This window comes from Protopterus annectens, chromosome 13.part0, assembly GCF_019279795.1.
Source record: "Protopterus annectens isolate FY-2018-M chromosome 13.part0, PAN1.0, whole genome shotgun sequence".
In the NCBI taxonomy this organism is placed as follows: domain Eukaryota; kingdom Metazoa; phylum Chordata; order Ceratodontiformes; family Protopteridae; genus Protopterus; species Protopterus annectens.
Genome location: NC_056747.1, coordinates 214,086,530 through 214,108,201, shown reverse-complemented (window position 1 = coordinate 214,108,201; position 21,672 = coordinate 214,086,530). Strand labels below are relative to the sequence as shown.

Here is a 21,672-nt window from a genome sequence, read left to right as displayed (position 1 = left end):
TTGTGTAACATCTGTGAGAAGGTAATCATGATGTGTTCAAATAAAACAAATAACTTTATCATACTCCCAACACCACTGTGAATTAAACTGATTTTTTAGGGGCTCAAAGACATGCAGTCATGTGTGTCCCATGTAATATGTATTACAGGGACATTCTAGTGCATACATGACCTTATGGGATGCATGTCCGTTAAATCCATTCTACTCACACATCTTTGCCCATTAATAAAATGGACCTATGAGTCATTAATATGTACACTATGCCTACAGTACCCTGCTCCAACTCAGAGGCCTACTTTTTCCATATTGGAAGTATACACTGCAGAATACACCAGCCTATCTATAATTCTTCAAGAATTCATATAATGACCTTAGGCATAGTTTTAAGGGTTCTGGGTAAAACCTCATCACTATGAAGCATATACAAGTTTTTGCTTCCTGTAATTATCACCATCTCTATAACAGGTGCAGATTTATCTTACAACAGAATAAACCTGTCTTAACTCATTTGATGCCACAATTTTATTCTGGACTTAAATTCTGCTTTATATTAAGCCTCTTACAACACAGCTAGATGACAAGTTCTGGCTTCTGACCCCCCCACCCCCACTATCGCTTGAGCTACCTTATACAACACTGCATTTTTAAGCCAAGTCTTTATTCCTTTAAGAACTAGCATAAGGTGGAGACTCAATTAGAAGTGATAGGTAAGTACTACATGCCATGAGAAAAAAATTGATGGCAGTTGGTCTTCTACACATCGTGGATCTGACTTTGGTGTTCTTTGTATGAGGCATGATGTTCAAATATCTAATATGTTTTGCATTTCTAACATAAGAGAAAGAAAGGCCAAAGCTGCCCTAATTGAGTCTGATAAGAATTCTTAAGCACTGCCTAGGTACCATCACAGGTAAGAAACAGATTATGCATCATTAAACAAACCCTATAAAAAAGTTATCATAGCATGGTGCAAATTTGTCCAACATATAGCACTCTCTTTCTTATACAACAACATCTTTCAGTCAGGAATGACAGTGTCGTTACAAATGCAGAAATGTATCAGGTCCATCATGAATTCATGTGAGCCTGAACTGCTATAAAAGTTTAAAAATACCTTGCATTAGATTTTGCACAGTTGAAGTATACAAACTTGAAGAATCAGTCATGACAAAATATAACACTTCTGCCAAAGTCTAATGGACCATGTAATAGCTGGTGCTTCTCCATAAGGTATGAAGGCAGTTGCTTCATTTTTAGCGGTATACACTCATTAATTAGACTGCCCAACGTTTCCACAAGGCAATTGATTTCAGGGAAACTGGACTTTTTCCTCATGAATTAATATTATGGATCTTGGGTAGAGAATAAAAGGGGACATCCTATTATCACACTGCAACTTTTGAACTCTTCCCTTCACTTTAATGACCAGGCTTTGTCTCTTTCTCCAGGAGTGTTTGCATGTTACTTTGTATCTCACCCATATGGTTAGGATCTATGCCGAAGTATTCTTCAGCATTAATAAAAAAGAACAACAAATCTCTCACTGTATGTATATGTTTATATAATATGTATATATATCTATATATATATATATATATATATATATATATATATATATATTTATAGGTTTACATACGTTTGTGCGAATGACATTCTGTCTGCTGCAATGTGCCGAAAATCAGAATGTCGAGTGCACAAACATTTGTGAACCAGATAGTCGACTACACTTATGCGAATGCACTACTGCATTCACATAAGTGTAAGCCGACTATCTGCACGGAGATCGCAGTACAGTGGGGAGTGGAAATTCATCTACAACCCCACTGTAGTATGATCTCGGTGTTAGAATATATAAGTAGGGGGGGTTGTGGGGGGGTGCAGGGGGGCTTGCCCCCCTGCAAAAAAATGATTTGTTGTATAGGAGTCTGATTTACATCAGCTTTCATATGGCTATCAGGTGGTGGCTTCGACAACAATGTCAAGTCAAATGCATTGAGCATTTAGTTCGACATTGTCACCAATCGTTGTTTTTCATTTCAGTATTACTATTCATTTTTTTGAATGGAAAATGTTTTTTCTGTTCAACGAAACAATAGCAAACTATATATATATATATATATATATATATATATATATATATATATATATATATATATATATAAAACATCATTATATTAGGCGACTTCAACTACCCAAACATAGACTGGGAGCATTACTCTAGCTCCAACACCCTAGCCCAAAGGTTCCTAGAATTTATAAACTCAAATGCTATGGAACAACTTGTTACCACTCCCACAAGAGGGGAAAACGTACTGGACCTGATCATCACCAACATGGGGACTCTATGCTCCAGACCAGAAGTGTATCCCTCACTGGTAAGATCAGACCATAAACTAATCTCACTGGATATTCACATCCCGACCCCAGCCCCTGCCCAGAAAACCACAGTGAAAAACTTCTCTAAAGCAAATTTCACACTCCTCAAAACCGAGGTGGAATCCTTCAAAGCCCCCGGGCCTGTGGAAAATACGGCCCAGACCGCAGAATCCTTTATAAACGCATTCTATGAACACCTTCAGGAATGCATGGATCATGCGATCCCGAATAAAACCACGACCCAATCCTCCAAAGGCAGACATCCTGTCTGGTGGACCCCAGCCATAAACAAACTATACAATAGAAGGAGAAAGCTACTAAATGATAGAGCAACATCCCAAAAAGGGAAGGCATCACTGATCAGTATTAGCAAAAAACTACGGGCACTCATAAAATTGTCTAAGGTCAGCTTCGAGAGAAAAATTGCACAGGACAGTAAGGATAATCACAAGGCTTTCTTTAGTTATGTTAGGAACCTGGGTGGTAATTCCCAGATATGCTCAGAATTAGTCCAAAATGACAAAAAATACACTGAACCCACAGACATTGCCAACATCCTAGCTGACAGGTTCAGCGCAAACTTCTCCCACCAAAAGGGCAAATATCTATCCCAGCAGAGTGCTGCCCCCCTGACATCTCAGATACTCAGGTAAGAGCCGCCCTCTCCAAAGCAAAAAACACAGCATCAATGGGACCAGACGGTGTCCTGGGCTGCGTCCTACATGAACTCCAAAAAGAGCTAAACCCAAACATAAAACTACTGTTCAATCTCAGCCTTACTACAGGATATGTGCCCAAAGAGTGGTGTACAGCAACAGTGGTCCCTCTCCATAAAGGTGGTGCCTCAACGGATCCTGGAAACTATCACCCCATAAGCCTGACTAGCTTAGTCTGCAAAGCTATGGAAAGGATCATCATGGACCTCATAAATAAAGATATTGGGGACCTACAGACACTGGATCCTACCCAGTTCGGCTTTGTTAAGGGCATATCCTGCCTTTTAAACCTGGTTGATTTCTTTGAAACAGTCACCAAGGCGATTGACGAGGGGAAGGTGGTCCACACAGCCTACCTGGACCTCGCTAAAGCCTTCGATACAATACCCCACTCGGGCATTATAGATAAGCTCACCAGCTTAAATATAAACCCCTATGTCACTAGATGGATTGCAAACTGGCTCAAGGACAGAACCCACATGGTTAGAATTGCTGGAGCCATGTCAGACTCCAAACCAGTTACAAGTGGTGTCCCACAAGGCTCAGTCCTGGGACCTCTCTTGTTCGGCATATATTTCTCAGAGGTACAGGCCAACACGGAAGGACTGTGGCTGACCAAGTTCGCAGATGACTGCAAACTGGGCGCCATAATCGACTCTCCAGCCGACACAAGCATCCTCCAAAAGGGCCTCATAGAAACAGACAACTGGTGCCAGAGCCATGGCCTCAAGCTAAATGCCAAAAGTGTATAGTCATCCCTTTGGCAAAAACAAAGTGCCACAAATTACCACATAGGTGGTAATCCATTAAGCACAGAAGAAGTAATTAGGGACCTGGGGACCCAAGTTGATAGCAATCTCTCATTTGACAACCACGTGGCCAAAGTGGTTAGAAAAACATTTTATATAGTCCACCTAATCATGAAGGGATTCACATCTAGATCAGGGGAGGTCATCGTGCCTCTTTACTCATCCCTCATCAGGCCCATAATTGAGTACAATGCCCCTTTTGGGATGTACCTTACCAGACACCTGCAGCAACTGGAAAGACCCCAAAAGTACCTCACCAAGAGGATCAAAGGGCTCAAACAGATGCCATATGCTGCCCGGTTAAAGAAACTCCAGCTCTACTCAGTAGCATACCGCCTGTTCAGAGGCAATCTGTGCCTGATGTATAAAGCCATGTCCAACCCGGAATTAATGGACATGCTGCACCTCAGAAAATCCAAATCCCATTGAGCTAAGCGCTCGAGAGACTTGAACCTCAGCACTGAAATAAATAGGACATGCTGGAGGGACAGATTCATAACCCAGAGGCTCCCTTCACTCTGGAATAAAATCCCAGTCCAGGTTAGGCAGAGTCCCTCATTGACTCTCTTCAAGAGGAATCTTGATGAGTGGATGGGAGATCATAGGTTTACCCCGGGTATCACTTCTGTGTCACTGTTAGACAGAGGCACAGTATACTAACCTCGAAAAAGGGCATAGCAAAATAAATTTAAAATGGGTGGCGAAAGCCAAACACATTCTGGCTAGGCTTATAAATGCCCTAGGGCAGATAGCCTAGTATGAACCTATGAACCTATATATATATATGTGTGTGTGTGTGTGTGTGTGTGAGTGTGTGTCTGTGTAAAGAGAGAGAGATCCTTACACATCATTTGTAACATGACCACAATGCTGCCTCCCTTATCAGAGGGCACGATGACAATGTCAGTCCTGGCAGAGACCTCCTTCAGAATACACCACTCTTTCTCAGACATTCATCCATCCATCCAGCCACAGCCCCTTTTCCCATTTTTACCCATAGGGTTGGGATGTCACTATAACAGTGACAATCATCCAGATCCAAGGTTCAGACAGGCAGGTAGCTACATGTTAAACATAAATGTTAAGTTTTCTCCAGTTATTAAAATCTTTTTAAATTTCCTATGTAACTAGACTGTGATATACTGTCACCACTTTATATGAACCTAGTGGCCCTGACAATTTTTTTTTTTTTGGTGTGGTTATCCACTCCAAACTCCTAAACACCTCTCAGAACCAGGCATTAGTCATGATGGTCTCCCCTGGTTCCACAGCTGTCAAATTGACTCTACTCTGTCAACTATGACAACCTCCAACTATTCCCATCTATCGAATGTGGCCCTCAAGGCTTCGTCTTCTTCTTCTACTTTTATATGCAGATGACATTGTCCTTTACAGCTCTAACTATTAACTTTTACCCATGTAACTGGACCTACAATCAAACTTCCAGAGCCTTTCCTAGTGGGCTTAATCACTTCTTGCAGATATTCTTACAGATGTAAGAAAAGTGGTTATGTTTTAAAGGGTTGAAATTAATGTTGATTTGCCATGATTGCGTAGTATTTAAGATAATGATTTCTTGAATGCTTTTTTGTAATTGTTTGTGTATTAAGACTTTTAGATAGTAATTATTCTTTTTTGTCTTTATGATAAATGAGGTTTGGTAACAGACCGATTTGTCCAGGGACATCTTCAAGTGAGGCTAGATAAATATAGTAGCAGGAATTAAGACAATGGGGGAGGATAGTGTTAAATGGGAATGGGGGATGATTGGGAGGAAATGAGGTAAGGATATGGAGGGGCTTAAAGGGTTTTAGGCAAGTGTAACTGGTATAAGAATCGCATTTTTAGTGTGAACTTGCGCTGCTTGATAAGCAAATAAGCAACCAGAGGTCGTCTTCTTCTTTCGGCTGCTCCCATTAGGGGTCACCAAAGTGGATCATTTGTTTCCATTTCTTCCTATCCTCTGCATCCTGCTCTGTCACACCAACCACCTGCATGTCCTCTCTCACCACATCCATAAACCTTATCTTAGGCCTTCCTCTTTTCCGGTTACCTGGCAGCTTCATCCTTAGCATCTTTTTCCCAATATACTCTGCATCCCTCCTCAACACATGTTCAAACCAACATAATCTTGCCTCTCTGGCTTTGTCTCCAAACCTTCTAACCTGGGTTGACCCTCTATTAAACTTATTCCTAATCCTGTCCACCCTCATCACACCCAGTGCAAATCTTAACATCTTTAACTCTGCCACATCCAGCTCTAACTCCTGCCTTTTTGTCAGTGCCACTGTCTCCAACTCATATAACATAGCTGGTCTCACTACCCTCTTGTAGACCTTCTCTTTCACTCTTACTGGTACTCGTCTGTCACAAATCACTCCTGACACTCTTCTCCACCCACTCCATCCTGCCTGTACTCTCTTCTTCACCTCTCTTCCACACTCACCATTACTCTGAACTGTTGATCCCAAGTACTTAAACTCATCCACCTTCACCACATCTACTCCTTGCATCCTCACCATTCCTCTATCCTCCCTCTCATTCACACACACATATATTCTGTCTTAGTCCTGCTGACCTTCATTCTTCTTCTCTCTAGAGCATATCTCCATCTCTCCGGGGTCTCCTCCACCTGTTCCCTACTCTCACTACAAGCTGCTTATTTGGTTGGATGTGTAATTCAGTATATGCTAGCTGAAGTGAGTGGTGGGATGCTGCTTCATAAGTAAGTGAGTGGAGGTATAGATGCTGCTTACTGGTCAGGATGAGCGGGGTCACACTATCCTGAGTGCCCTATTTTAATGTTACATGAATGTTATCCTCACTTATATCATGTGTTGGTTGTAATTAATAAATGTTGGTTAACAATCATGTTTATGGAAGTTTAATAAAGGTCGTCAAATGTCATTCGGTGTGATGTGTTTATTGAAAGGGACTGGGACAACAGAGTCTTTTCTTCAGGACACTTGTATTTAATAACTGAATATAGTCATTTCTAAATCTAATATTGTTGTTATACATTACATATTTAACACTTCTGTATTCAATTTTATGCTGTAGTGTGCTGATTTCCAGATTTTGATTATATGTTTCAGTGAATAAACCCAATGGGTTGAGGAGAAAAACTGTCTACTGAACTCATCAAAACCATAAAAAAAAATATATATAAAGACAAAATAAACTGGGGGGCTTTGCCCCCCATACCCTCTTTACGTAAACATACCAATTCCGAGATCTCACCACATTGGAGAAAACAGCAATGTCCCGAGGACAGCCCAGCGATTTTTTTTTACCCTGGGAAAAAAACACTGTTCCGTAACTTCACTGTTTTCAGACTTTGGGCTTTAAGTGTTGATGAAAGAGTGTTCACTCATAAGTTGCTTCGCACTTCTAATATAAACCCATCCCAGAGACTGGCCTTCATTTGTAACAGGCTTCCCATCCATGTGAAGCTGAGTTTGTCTATTATCTAGTTTAAGTGCAACCTGGACCAGTGGATGGGAAATAGGAAATTTATACCCGGCCTGGCATCCATCTCCCTTATGGACAGAGGCAGCTTATAAATTTCTGGCCATAGTGTCCTGTTTGGATACAGGACATCATTATTCTTTCGGGAAAACTTGGCTATGCTTAGAAAGGCCCCCTGGGTTGTTAGCCTAGTAGCAGTTATTAATCTGTGAATCTATGAATACATCACTTAATAACGTTGATTAGATTCCTCTGTCTCCTTCAGTTTGCATATGGATAACTCATGTGAAAAAATAATTAGAACTTCATACATTCCTGGGCATGGAAATAAGTGGATCTAAGCAAACACTTAATCAGACCATGATCCTGGGTTAACCCTGAACAGATGTGTTCTTACCTAGTTATTCTTCATTAATAACAATGCAACAGTATAATAAAATATATAATCATTCCAGAAAGTTTATTGTTACACTTCTCATCCATTTGCATTTTAAAGTAAATTTATTTTATGGATATACTCCTGTTGTTAAAGCTGCAAGTAGTCTGAAAATAAAACAAAAGATATGATATATTTCTTGATGTTTAGTTCCACTGCTGAGTCTTTTTTTTCTTATAACCACATCTACAGAATAATGTCAAGTTAGGTATTGGCAATAATTTACATAGATATGCAAAACATTCTGGATAATCAAAAGCAGTATACTTCTTTAGAGAACAGCTACTTATTTACATAACCGATTAATTAATAGAGCAGCAAATGTATTACATTTTCAAGGATGGGTGGTCCGCATGTGAGAAATAGCTGACATACTGTCCATCTACGATATAAGATTACCTTGTTACTGCACAGAGCATGGTAAAGTGGTAGCTTATGCAGTAATGCTGCTAATGATGCAAGCATTTTCAGTTTCTATAACATTTTCAAGGGGCAGTACTCATAAATGAAATTAATTGGGAAAAGAATATACTATTTGAATTGAATGCCATACAATTTGATATGGTAGACGGTAAAAAGAGTACTCCCATTACTAAGGGTCGGTTAGCTACATTTGCTGGTGACAATACACTTTAAATAAATTTGTCTCATCTCTTGTGTAGCAGGATTTTTAGAACACTGCAGCTTTCTGAGCATTATTGTTTCAGTTTTGTATATGCGCAGTTATTCTTGTCGATGTCTTGTTACCTTGGATTTTAGTTTGACACACAATTTCTAATAGTATTTCTGACGTTGTTCAAATAAAAAGGAACACTTTTGTAAAACAGAAATGCTTTTTCTCATTTTTTTTCTAAGTTTTTGCAATTTGGAGGTAATAGCCATAACGATTGGGAGTTGTGATAGAAACTCACATTTAGCGTTTCAGGCAGTGTTGGTTTTGTGTTATTGTGTAATATGTTAAATGGTACTATTTAATGGTGGTGGTGAATTATGATACTGACTTAGGAAGACTTGGCATTTTATCATGTTCCTAGGATTTTATATACCTATTTCTGTTATCAAATTACAAATAAATGCCTTAGTGTGACCTTGCAAACCTAAATAGAGCTGTCACTCTAGCAAAAATAATAGCAAGAGAACAAGTATAAAAGCTTTACTGAAGATTCAACATTTCCTTGCAGAAGACCCCTGCTTTACTGATGAGGAAGTATTTTCACATTGATAACCTTCTCTGCTTGGTAATGGTCATCCTTTATAAGAGATGTTAAAATATGATACCACTGCTCATCACTCAGAGATGATAACTGCTTTATCATCGATCCTTCCATGTCATATGCAACGCACAGAGCCATTCACACTGAATACAGTAAAATTAAGTATAGAAAGACAGCCCATGAATCCTTCAGCCTGAGGGAAGGTGGTGAACTTCTTCAGAACTGCTGAACATGAAATCTGATGTGCTTATACATTCTAGGTCGCTAAACCAAAATTCAGAATATTTTCTACAGCTAGTAAAGCTTGCATGTTTTCTTGCTATATTCTATGTAATAAACAGCCACGTTAAATCACACCTGTGCAATTCTAAGATTCTGCAGAGGAAACAAAGAACATTGGGTTCCCTACCGTATTAAACATGCATCATCACACTTAATGATTTCATGGAAAAAAATTGCATAAGGAAGAATATGCCCACAAAATAGTTAAAACTGAACCATTCCTGGCTTTAAATTGAAATGTGATTAAGCAAATCCTGAAAGTTATAAGTATGTTTGGCTCTAACCTATGTATTGCTTTCTCACTGCATTCCTGGAAAAAAGGAAATAATATGCGCTATTCAGTGTGGTTCATCAGCGCCTGAGCTGCTGCGCTCACTGGCCCCTTAGACCCCATTAGAAAGGGTTCACATTTCACGATAGTGCATCCAGAGATTTGCTATATTAAGAGAAATTAACAATTGGGTCATGCTGGTAGTGGAGGGGTTTTAGCACAGAATTCATCTTTAGGACACCTTATGTTGTAATGCCTCCTGTTAGCTGACTTGGGGTAGACTGTATGCTGAGTAAACATATTAATATATATATGGCAGTAAAGTGCAACTCTACAGCAACATTGGATATATCAAGTCAGTATACGATTTCATATGAAGAGTAAGGTGTCCACCCCCATACCAATCTTCCATTTCAACAGATTTATGTTTCAAGGTCAAAGTCAGTAGTGAGCAGAAAAATGTTTCAAGTTGCAAAGCTTTTGAAAAGTAATGTCCAAACAAGTTGTTTATGAAAAAGTATTAAGAACAGCATCAGAAAAATAAACTCAGTCCAGACATTCAAGGTATACCAGAGCTGAACAATTTGGTTTCTGAGGCATATGCATTTAGTTAAAGCTTCCTTTCAGCAATACCATATGCAGTGAGTTATCAAAATGAATGTGGACATAACAAAAAGTGCAATAGCATTTCAAATGCCTCCTGATCCAAGAATGATTCAACACATAAAGTGTTGGATAAGTAATGCGAGTCTTGTTTAAAAGCCAGGAAGACATGGTGCTCTGCATTTAACTCTCAGCAGACTTGATCTCTCATTGTCCAGAGCTCATATTACAAATCCTCTGCTAAGTAAGCAAAGTCTCACTTTTCAGAAAGTAAAGCTTTATTTTAAGAATAGTTTGCTATTTGCTTACATCAAGTTGTGTAATTATATATAATCCGACCTCTGAGTCTGTGGAATCAACTATTATGAACACAGTTCTTTAGGAGAAGATTAAAATAATAGATATTGACTTAATATTTACTGTAAAGTAGACTTAAATCTCAAGACAGACTTGCTTGCATTTTACAGCTCATTAGTGATACAGAAACGATTCTTTCCTGCATCTGACTCCATTTATTATGATGTGGTTAGTCTGACCGCATCTCACAAACTAAGAACTCTGGATGGTACAGCTGGAATTTTGTCTGGTGGTGCTTTTTCTTCAATACCTTTAAAATGTGGTGAGAAAGGTAGCTTCCCTGCACAGTCCTCTAACATCTTAATATAAAAGAGGTGACACCCCACAGCATGTGTGTGTCAAATTTTGAAGCATTGAATGGTAGGAGAGTTTTTGCAGGTTTTGGCGTCCTTTATGTGGGTTTATTAACTCATTACTGTATGTTTTGCTTGTAAAAGCTGTCAAATAAGACAGTCTGGAAGGAATGATGACACAGGAGGTTTACTGCCAGTAGAAATTATTCAAACGTTTTACTGATTAAACATTAACTTACGCTAGAACTGACAAATGGGAAGCTGACCCTGAACATCCTAGAGCCACTGGCTTTATTAAATGAATCAGAATTTTTGCTATTTCTTAGCTAACACATTGAATCTCATTTCATCATGTACAGAACAACTAATTCTGACATCTTACAATCATTCCACGGTTGCCTCTTTAATCCAGGGCAAGCCAGTTAGTCTAAAAACAGGAACGTGCATGTGTGTCTTAGGTCACTAAGTCATTCTGGCTTCAAGTTGTATTTCCAAGGATTGTAACTGAAATTGTGAGATTTTTGGGAATGTATTCAACTTCTAAGGTTGTAATAACTCAGAGTATACTCCCTACTCTGTGGTGTACTTTGATCGGGGAGTTACACACACGCACACACACACACACACACACACACACACGTTTGGTTTACCATCATAATGTCGACCGGTGGATAGTCGAGTAAGTATGTACGAAAGGAGTGCGGCACCATCCCAAAATTGTGAATGCGAATGTTGCGAATCACAAAATCCCCACCCCCTTTTTGACCCATGTTAGTACTTGTTTTTGGGTGTGGAGCAGTTGGAAATGTCAGTTTCAGTGTTTTTGCGACATTTTGACCATTCGGCATTACGGGATTCGCTGACAAAAGTTGCTCATATACACAGTCGAGCAATGTGCGCTCGACATTATGATAGTAAGCTCTATATATATATATATATATATATATATATATATATATATATATATATATATATATATATATATATGCATATACATATATAAAATGTTGGTGTGTGTGTGTATACAGATATGGTTGCAGTTCAGCTGGTCAGGTGTTTTTTTTGACACAAAGAATTCATGAAGTCTGGACTCAATGACAGAAAGAAGCAAGGAGAACTGGATTTACCCTTCCCTCTCACCCGCAGGACCCATGAGAAAACCAATTCATATGGTTTGCTTACATGTGTTTCACTGGACAATTATTGATTGGCTGTTAGTGATATAATGAAAATTGATGAAAACAATGGATGAATACATACACACTTAATGTGTGTGCACATGCGTGTGTAAGTGGATAATGTGTTGTTATCTTCAGGAAGGATTGTCAACAGATGAAGTACAGTGCATATAGGTTACACCCTAATACCTATACCAATACTAGTGAGGTGGGAGGAATGGTCATCCCGTGCCAGGGAGTGCAGATAATTACCTAACAGTGTAACAGCCAGTTTAACTATTTTGCTTTGCTGACATAGTTTTGCTAATATGGGTCCACAATAGCATATCTGATACTAGTAATATGGAGAACAGTTCATTATACCTTACTGTACTGTGTCGTAGTTAATGACATAGGAATTTCAGCTTACAAAAGTACCACCCTGTTCAGTATTGTCTAGTACGTTAAGCTGAATGGAGTAATGCATCTCTGTGGTACGCAGTGTAGGGCAGCGTTGTACAATGATAAAGAGAATCTCTAGACGCTGTTGAATCTCATACTTCTAATTCAAATTGATAATGAAGTCATAGATCTGATGATATGTGCATAACAGGTCTATATTATCTTGCCGAAAACTGGTTACAGTGAATACAACAACATCGAACTACAAACCGCGAAATTCCACTAATGTGAACGTGCAAGTCACCCATTTTTTTTCCTAGGGAAAAAAATATGTCTACCAACCAAACACAACAGACCACCTAAATCATTACAAAGTGAGGGGGGGCTTTGCTCACACACCCCACAATGTGGGGGGAACTGTGCCCCCAATACCCCCTAACTACATATACCAACTCCGAGATTGCACTACAGTGGAGTAAAGGGCAATTTCATGGCGACGGCCAAGCAATTTTTTTACCTAGGAAAAAAATCATTGTCCTGGCCATTTGCATGTGGTTTATTGTTTGATGTTGCTGTATTCACTGTAAACAGCTTTCGGCAAGATAATATAGACCCGTATATAACATAATATGGCTAGGTCACAAATTCAAAGCTAGATTTGTTCTGAATTGCAAAGCAAATCTACTGTTCCTGCTCTTTATTACTCATTTGTCTTCTTTACCCGCTGTATGCTGAAGGCAGAAAACACGACCATCTGGGTTATTCCACTGGTTGATATGCATATGTGGCATTTACACTGTTTATTTATGCCATGCCCACCATGTATAATACTGCAGCAATGAAAATTAGCTGCATAAACTGCTCCTTCATAGATTGTTTAGGAATACTAATGTGTAGCATAGCAAACTAATTCAGCATAACTTGGACAGCTTGATACTATCCAAAATCTGGCAAACCATCTATCCCCTGATACCTCTAATCTGCCTACTCCCACCCCTCCCCCGTTATTCCATTTAGAACCAGTACCCACATCTGCTCCCTAATCCAAAAGCTAAAACCAACCACCCCCTCAGCTGACAAACTCCCAGCAGAATTCCTGCAAAAAGGAGCTAAAGCTATTGCTTATCCCATCTCCATACTGATAAATAGAACCATGAAGGAAGGTACTATCCCATCTATCTGGAAGATTTCTCATATCATCCCACTACATAAAGGTGGGAACTCCAATGACGTTTCCAACTTTCGTCCCATAGATCTACTCTCCCCACTTGCAAAAATAATGGAGAAGTGCATTCATAAACAACTACTTAACCACCTTCTCCATCACAATCTAATAGCCAACTGTCAACATGGTGTCCGACCATTCCACAGTGCCACCACTGCCCTGCTATCCTTCACAAACTGTATCAACAAAACCCGCAACAAAAATATTCTTTCCTCTGCAGTCTTTGTTGATTTATCTAAAGCTTTCGACATGGTTAATCACCAACCCCTTCTACACATACTGAAGTCCCTTTCACTTGACCCTCTATCTATGAATTTGTTCACATCTTACCTTGAAAACAGACAACAGGTCTGTACTCTGGCAAAATAAACTATCAAATCACCTTCCTATCTCACTAGGTGTTCCACAGGGCTCCATACTAGGCCTACTCCTGTTCTCTGTTTATATCAACGACCTTCATTTAGCCATTCCACTCTCTACCTGCATTCAATATGCAGATGACTCTACTATAATCTGTACAGCCACTTCCCAGGCTGAACTTCAGTCTCTTACACAAAAAGCTTTCAACACTGTAGAACAATGGTTCTCTAACCGCTGCCTCCTTCTCAATCCCAAAAAAACTAAACTATTACTCTTCTCACCAACCCAGAAGTCCACCCCCTACATTTCACTCTCACATCCAATAATGGTACTCTTATTTCTCCTGACCCAACCACCAAACTCTTAGGAATTACAATTGACAATAACCTAAACTTTGATACTCACATAAATACCACAATAAAATTAGTTAACAGAAAACTGGGATCCCTCTACAGAATCAAATCATTTCTTACACCAGAAGCTAGGATCGCTATAGCCAGAACCCACTTAATCTCAACCCTATTTATGCTTCTCCCATATACACCAACTTCTCTAAAAACAACCTCAACAAACTAGCTATATCATATAATAATATTGCTAGATTTGCTTCTGGCTCTGCTTTTAGAACTCATCACTATCTGAATCTAAAACAACTAGGCTGGTTAGAATTTCTTAACCAGCTTCAATTTCACCAACTTACAATAGCCCACAAGACCCTATATCAACCCATCAACACTCCAATACTCTCTAGCCTCATTTTACCATATAATAACCTCAAGAACCTATGCTCCTCAAACAAAATGTTGATTAATACTACCAAATCAAAAAACTCAGCAGGCGACTCCTTGTTCTCTAACTCTGTCAGAAAAGTATGGGATCAACTACCACCTGACCTTACATCTCAGACCTCCCTCCCACTTTTTAAAAGGAATCTAAAACTATATCTCAATAAACACTGGTTATGCTCCTGTACCAACCCTGACTAACTTTTATCCTTAAAACGTATTTTCAGCCTACATCCACTACAATCCTACAATGCCTCTATACACAATGTTTTGCATACAAATCTATGTTTCCGTATATATTATTGTTATTGTTCACTTTGTGAACTATAATTATGCACATCTTCTGAAAAAAAAAATAATTTTTAATTAATTTTTGTTATAATGTTTATGTAACAATGGCTGCTTTTTTACTTTTTAAGCTTTATTAATTTTTGCATGTTTTCCTGGAGCTTTTCTCCCTGGGCCTCTACTGAAAATGGACATGTATCCAGTTAGACTAGCCCGGTCAACAAATGTAAAATAAATAAATAAACATTACTGTAGTTAACAGGGGACGAGATCTGAGGAATTTAATTAATACAGGGAATCGGTCCACCTTTATGAATAGATTTAATGTGTCTGTTAGTCAGATTGATGCCTTGAATTCTTTGAAACTACAGGATATTCGTGGTTTAAAGCCAGATAAAGGTGGCGGCTTAGTTTTAATGAAGGAAAGCTTTTATCATGATAAAATATTGAATTTATTTTTGACTGATAACTATGTTAAAGCATTTCTTAATGAATTGAATGGTGCTTATCAAAAAGTTAGACGTTTATTAAATGATCTATTTATTGATGGAATGATAGATTTAGACATGCTTAATTACTTAATAATCCCCTCCCCAGTTACACCAACAATTTTTGGGCTGCCCAAGCTGCATAAGGACTTGAATAATCTGCCCTTTCGTCCTGTTGTTGATGGCCGGAATAGCATTTCCTATGGATGTGCCAAAGTGGTAGACATTAAATTGCGGAAATACCTTGCTGACCAAGTCCAGATTTGTCGTGATTCTTGGCAATTTCTGGAATGCATTAACAGTTTTGATTATTATAGCGATGTCCATTTACTAACAGTGGATGTGTGTGACTTATACACTGTTATCCCCAGACTTTAGGGGTTTCATGGATAAGGGACTTCCTGCATGCAAATGGAGTTGGAGGTAATGAGATCGATTTAATTGAATACCTACTGGACATTGTTTTAAAAAACAATTATGTTATGTTTGGTGGGGATATCTTTCGACAAAAATTTTGTATAGCTATGGGCTCCCCATGTGGGGAGAGCTTTGCTAATTGTGTTATGTCACACTGGGAGACGACCTTACCTTTTAAACATGACATGTTTAAAAAACATGTAGTGTGGTATACATGTTACAGTGACAATAATTTTATATTGTTTAAGGGTAATAATGTTGAAGAAGCCCATTTTGTAGATGTGATTTCTGACCTTACTTCCTTTTTAAAATTCACATTTGAATTTAAAACTGATTGTTTTAAACAGTCTGTTGCATGTTAATCAGATCCACAATTTTCTTCAATTTTTTTTGTACTAGCTCTTTTTAACTGCTATATTTGAAAAACATTATTGAAAATTGAGACAATGTACTTATTAAATGCATTTAAGCATTTTGTTTACGAGGTTCATAAAACAGAAATGAATACATAAATATACAGTACATAGTAGCCAGATTTCTGGAAAAAAAAAAACAATTATAGGGCAGTAAAATAAATAGAGTAGTTAGATGCCCCCCACACACAACTGCCAAAGAAAGCACAACTTAAAACACCCTTTCTGTATGCAGAGGCCAGATATTAACTCTAGCAAATGACTGTGAACAGTTATTTAAGTGTTAATATGCAGCAGGTAGTGATATACGGGAGAAATTCTTGCTGCAAGCATTCAAAGTGTTGAAATTATTGCTTTAGTGTTGTCAGAGCATTGTTCATAAAAGTCAGAAATCATAATAGCAGAACTTTGAAGGTAAACAAAGCCTCACTTGACAACTATGGTGAGTCTAATGATTCTAAATGATGACGGTGACTAACTCCTTAGGCTCCTGAAGGCTCTCAATACAAGAAAATAATTGTTAAATCCTCACTGAGATCAGACCTTGTATTAGTTATAATACTTCAGAAACAATGCAAATTTCAAAATGTTCAAAAAAGTACAAATGTAAACGTTTTTCATGGGACAATGCATAACACACTGGTGTTAGTATCATAAGACTGTCCCATGACCATGAATTTATATTTCAAATATGTTAAAGAAATCATATTTTACCTTCCAAAATGTATTAATATTATAATCAAACAAAGGGCTCTAGTTTTGTAACTACGCAATATAGACTGAATATAAGAAAGAAAGAACAGCGAGCAAATTGCTTCCAGTGGTGTATGACAAAAGTCAACAGCAAGCTGCTATTTTGTGATATTATACAGTGGATGCAGATTATGATTATTATTTATTTATTGACATTTGATTACTTGGAAAGTCTGACAAGGTAGAAACCCATTTTCAGAGGAGGCCTGGGGAAAAAAAATGCAAATTATTACAAAAAATTTTAAGAACGATAATTTTATAGTCTTAAAAAAATAATCCAAAAACTTATCCAGTTTAAACAATTTTAAATTAGACATATTATACAAACATTAATGATCCTGCAGTGGTGGTGCTGCGGTAGTGTTGTCGCCTCACAGTAAGACGCTGTGCGGTTTGATTCTCAGCTAGAGCGTCTTCTGCGTGGAGACATGCGTGAATGGGCGTACCTTTGTTGAAGGTTGTGCATCAGGGCTGGTAACTCGGCACGTAAAAATCAACTACCAATCATTAGCGGACCGAAGTTCCGCTGCGGCGACCCCTAACCGGGAAAAGCCGAAAGACACAACAAGAACAACAACAACATACAAACATTAATGAAGAACTGATATAAGGTATATGACAATCATTTAATATTTAGAGAAATTTTAGACAGTTTGTAGAGTAAATAAAAGTAAATTAGTGTAATACAAATAGGAATTGCATTATGACGTGAAAGAAAACAGGCAGTATATTTGTATTATTTTTTACAATATTTCATAACAACAATATTAATCTACAGAACAGTACATATTAGGTGGCAAGTATAAATGTCAAAATTGTGTGTGATAATGTTGTACATATGACAGCAGCATTTGTTTGCCTGTAGGCCACATGCTTTTTACATCAATTCTGATATGAAAATATAGATAGAAATGTTTGGTTGGTAAAGCATTATGAATACTATCTCTGGAAACATTCAGATTACCCATCATGTCTCACTGCCAATTTTAAATAAGATTAGCGGATTGCATATACCATCCTAAATGTGACTATATCACATTACATTTTGGCATAATTAATGTACACTTGAATAATATCTGGTTCGATTCTTGGCCTGGGTGCCTTCTGTGTGGAGTCTGCACCTCATCGCTGGATTCATGTGGGTTTCCTACGGGTGCTCCAGTTTCCTCCCACATTACAAAGACATGCATATGGAGCATTTCTCCCCGGGCATCTGCTGAAAATTGGCTTTGTTCCAAGTCGGACTTTCCCGGTTAACAAATGTTAAATAATAAATATATTATCTTTCCATAGCATTTTGAAAGCACTCCTTATTAACTCTAACCCTGTGCATCTCATTTTAATTATTTTATTGTCCATGCCCACAAAATCATGTCAGCTTTTGCATGAAACTTCCATCCATCATACAGCATTAGCCTTGATATTAGAATTTTAATAACACAGGTGTACCTTAAATAAATAGTAATTTCTGTGCCTCTGTTTGTCTTACACAATTACCCCTAGGACTGTTTTTCATTTACCACCCACTTCTTGCATATCCCCAGTTAGCATAAAGATATTATACTCCACTATAATTTACTAATTTACTAATGCAAATACAAGAACTATTCCAAAATTTGTATAACATTTTACAAATGCCATTCAGTAATTCATGCCTTGTAATTCCTTCATTGATACCTTTAGTGTGGATACATACCAGTTTCTACTAGCTTGAACATGCTGTATTTGCTTCCTAATATAAGATTTACTGTTGATGAGATATTAGTATGTGTATTAGAATCATGTTAATTGTAATTCAGAGTTCGTTAAATAAACCCCTATATGTCAGACTGGGTTACACCTACCTAAGTGTATTTAGTGCCATTTTTAATAACACCCACTGCATTCATTGCTCCTTGGTATAAATATATAAAAAAAACACAAAAACTTGCAGGTAAAGAAACTGAAACAAACGTTGAGAAGAAAACGCTAAAGTATGGTGTCCCGGCTCAAAGAACTTCTTCAGAAATCAATAGACCATACAAAACCACATATTTAAATAAAATAACCCTTTCAATTGAAACATCACTTCCAGCCTCATTTAAGCAAACTTCAAATTCTCATTTAAGCCTGGAAGTGTGTCAGCTTTAAGCAAGACCTGCCACCTTAATTCCTTTGTTTCCAATAATGTATTAATATCCCTCCAAAACTGTGCACTTATTCCAGAACTAAAAGTTTAAAATCTGTAAACTGGACAAGTCATCTTAGCTATGGTATTTTTGCAGCCCATTATATCTCATTCCTTGATAATGTTTCTTAATTCTATCATTTAAACGTCTAGTAGTTTTACAAATGTAATAGGCCTCACAACCCGAGCATACCCGTAAATAAACTACATTTTTGGTGGAACAATTATAAAAGTGATTAAAATGAATACTAAAATTTAGGGCTTGTTAAACATAATTTTTACATTGTAAAACATATTTACAACAGCCACAATGGCCCCACTTATACATTCCATTGCTTGAACTGAGTACAGTTTTATACCTTTTATTATCATTTTAAAAATATTGTTTTAAAGTTCTAGACTTTTTATGACAAAAACTCAGCTTAATGCCTAACATTTAACAATGTCCCAGTTCTCTGGTAAAATGCACTAGTTTTTGTTACATGTATCTCTAACACCAAATGTATCTAAGGAAATAGGTACAGGAAATCTGAGATGATCATCTAATTGAGATTTTTTTTTTAGATATAACACATATTTGAGTATAGATTAATATAAAACATTTATTTGGATAAATAATTCATCAAAAATATTATCAATTATTTGCATAGGATAATGATCCTCCAAAATCATTCACTTTTAATAAATTACTTTCTAGGAGAAATATTTTGTCCCCACTAATAATAATGCTCAGTGTAATATATTGTCCTTTAACAAATTTTTCTTCATAAATAGTGGATGTTGGCTATAAAAGTCCAAATAATTATTTTTAAAAACCCTTTTTGGATGTATGGTGGAACTAAAACTTTTACTATTGCAATCATAACTCGGTTCGACATCTACAAAGTTAACTTTCTTTCCTTTACCAGATATAGTGAACTTTAAAAAATCAATTCTCTTATATAAATCATTCAAAAATATATTCAGTTCCCAGATAAATATTATATAATCTATAAAATGTTCAACTTGACGTTACTGAAACTGGGTAATTTTGTTAGGGTATCTATTTCCCAACTGGCTAAACACGATTGGCATAAATGGGGGGGGCAATCTTTGCCCCCATAGCATCTCCCTTTAAATGATGATAAATACAGGCACTAAATGCAAAATTATTATGCTTTAACACCAAATTTAAAAGTTCACAAATGGTATTCACCTTATCATTGCTGAAAAAAGTATATCTATTTAAATTGGAGTGTACCTATTCCACCCCTTTCTGGTGTGAAATGCTTGAATAAAGAGCCTCAAAATCCAGAGTTACTAAAATTACCCTATCACTTTTAATTTTAAACTTATAAATTTCATTCAAAAAAAATCCACGGATCTTTCATAGAAAACTTGTTATATTGTACTATAGGATTTAAAATGGAATCAATATACTCAAAAATATACTCAGTCACAGTAGGATTAGCTGAAATAATTAGTCTAAACAGGGGATCCAATTCATTCTTATGAATTTTAGGAATCCTGAAGGCTTTACCAACTACTGGACAGGAAAACTCATTTAATTGTACCATTTCAAATTAATTCTGCCTTTGTGTAACATATTAAACAAGCATGAATCAATGAATTGGAAACTCTTAACTACAATGTCAATAGTAACTTTACTATAATTGGTTTCATGATTTAATAATGCTTGTATTTTTTCTATATACTTCTCCTGAGACTTTAAAACTATCCCAGTACCCTTGTCTGACTCCATAATTCTGAGACTGATATTATTAGATAAATCATGCAAGGCTTTTCTTTCAGCATCCAAAAGATTGTACCATTTAATAGGTTCAAAGGTGTTTACTAGGCTAATGACCACAAGGGCCTTTTTAAGCCTAGCCATGCATTCCAAATCTCTGACAAGTTCTGATACCCTACATAAGTGTAAGCATGGGCCTGGGAGATGAACCATTTAGAGGTTACCTGTGTCCATTAGAGACATAGGTGCCAAACCAGGGATGAATTTCTGGTTTCCCAACCAATTGTCCAAGTTGCACTTGAATTGGGTTCATAGGTGTATACTAGGCTAATGGCCCTGGAGCCTTTACAAGCCTAGCTCATAGGATTACCCTGGCATCGTGCCACCCAACCTTAGTTCCCAGTGCCTCTGTCAAGTAAAGCCACTGGAGTGATCCCTGGGGTTAATTTCCTATTTCCCATCCACTCATCAAGATTTCTACTGAAGGGGGGCAGTGAGGTGCTCTGCTTGACATGTATGGGAAGCCTATTCCATAGCATGGGCTGTCTCTGGGTTATGAACATGTCCCTCCAGCATGTTCTTTTGATTGTGGTAATGAGTTGAGGTCTCTGGAGCATGTGGTGCAGAGGGATTGGGATTTCTTTAGATGTAGCATTTCTAACA

At 37.5% G+C, this 21,672-nt stretch overlaps 1 protein-coding gene across 1 annotated transcript in view; it reads right to left on the bottom strand.

Annotated features, from left to right (window-relative positions):
- Positions 1 to 21,672, bottom strand: part of LOC122787163 (A disintegrin and metalloproteinase with thrombospondin motifs 10-like) — a 1,217,364-nt gene that overhangs the window by 954,908 nt on the left and 240,784 nt on the right. The window lies entirely within an intron of this gene.